The 1,432-nt window shown below is 35.3% G+C and overlaps 1 protein-coding gene across 1 annotated transcript in view; it reads right to left on the minus strand.

Annotated features, from left to right (window-relative positions):
• asic4a (acid-sensing (proton-gated) ion channel family member 4a) overlaps window positions 1–1,432 on the minus strand; it is a 123,543-nt gene that overhangs the window by 24,244 nt on the left and 97,867 nt on the right. The window lies entirely within an intron of this gene.

Below are 1,432 nucleotides of genomic sequence, written 5' to 3' on the forward strand. Positions count from 1 at the left end.
ATACCATACCATACCATACCATACCATACCATACCATACCATACCATACCATACCATACCATACCATACCAATGTTTATTAGCAAAAACCGCCATGAACAACCCAATAACCCAATTTATGATGGTTATCACAGCCGTCTGACCTGAACAAACACAGCAGTTGCTTTAACTCAGTTGATTTTACAAATATTCAGATAAAATTGGCTAACATAGTAGCTGAGCATAATTCTCAAAACAAATTCTGAGATCAACACATTGAGCATTAACTGCCAGAGTTAAACGTGTCCTTTTGTTTTCAAAGAAAATCAATACAAATACGACTACTTTGGTTTTTTTTTTAGCAATGCATGCAAGCTTTTATGGATGCAGCAAATAAAATCGTTCATATTTATCACGTCCCACACAAAATGTTTTCATGTTTTCTGATGGTCAGAGGGTGGAACCACAAAGCAGACTTGAAAAGACCTGAGGGAGACCACTCAGTTCCCTCTAAAGTATCATTGTAAACAGCCTTTAGAGGACGGTTTAAACACGTAAGGTCTCATTCCCTGTGAACACAGAAGAATAAAAAATGTGAGGAATGAGTCTACAAAAACAGACACACACAAAAAGTATTTTACAGCGTTTAAGTGAAGGGCACATTTTATTTTTTACTGCATCCCATTTTTCTGCTCAGAACTGGATTCAAAACTTCTATTTGTGTGCGAGCATAAAACCTTGTTCAGTGGAGGGACCAGCCCACAGACTTAAAGCAAAGTGAAATTCTTACCACAGCAGTGGATTGTTTGTTGTACTTTGCAAATAACTTGAGRAAAAAAGTTAACTGTAGTCGCACATCTTCAAGTTGGATGTGGTTTATTCCACCGGAAGAAAAAAAAAGGAGAACAGGGTCGTCACAACTATAAATCTTATATTAGAAGATCTGTCAGCTGGTTTTCACCTGGGAATAAACTCATTGTGTAATTTAACACAAAACAGCAGAGAAATGTCACGATTGCGCCCTTTTATTTCTTTTCTTAAAGGTTTAGGGGACTTACAGTCCACTAAAATACTCATGTGAAACCTTCCTCTGGTTATGTTTCCACATAGATCATTAAGAGTATAAAATTTTAATAAATACCATACAGTGACATAAGTTAATTATTCATAGTCTTTGCCAAAAAAGGGATACATATTTCAGTGTTTTGACATCACAGTTGACATTTATCTAAATGTTTACATAAATGTTTGATGCTAAAAAAATTCCTTCACATACTTATCAACATTTGACCGTGTGACAACGAGGCGAAAGCAAGGCTGATGGGATTTTTAACATATTTAGTTTCAGATTAGGACAGAAAAATTATTGAAATTTAGTTACTCTGAGAAGTTAAAACAATAAGAGCTCAGCTTCAAACCCCCTTTTTTTCTTTTACAAGACAGAGTTACACTTT

The sequence above is a fragment of the Austrofundulus limnaeus genome, unplaced genomic scaffold, assembly GCF_001266775.1.
Source record: "Austrofundulus limnaeus strain Quisiro unplaced genomic scaffold, Austrofundulus_limnaeus-1.0 Scaffold240, whole genome shotgun sequence".
NCBI classification, from domain to species: domain Eukaryota; kingdom Metazoa; phylum Chordata; class Actinopteri; order Cyprinodontiformes; family Rivulidae; genus Austrofundulus; species Austrofundulus limnaeus.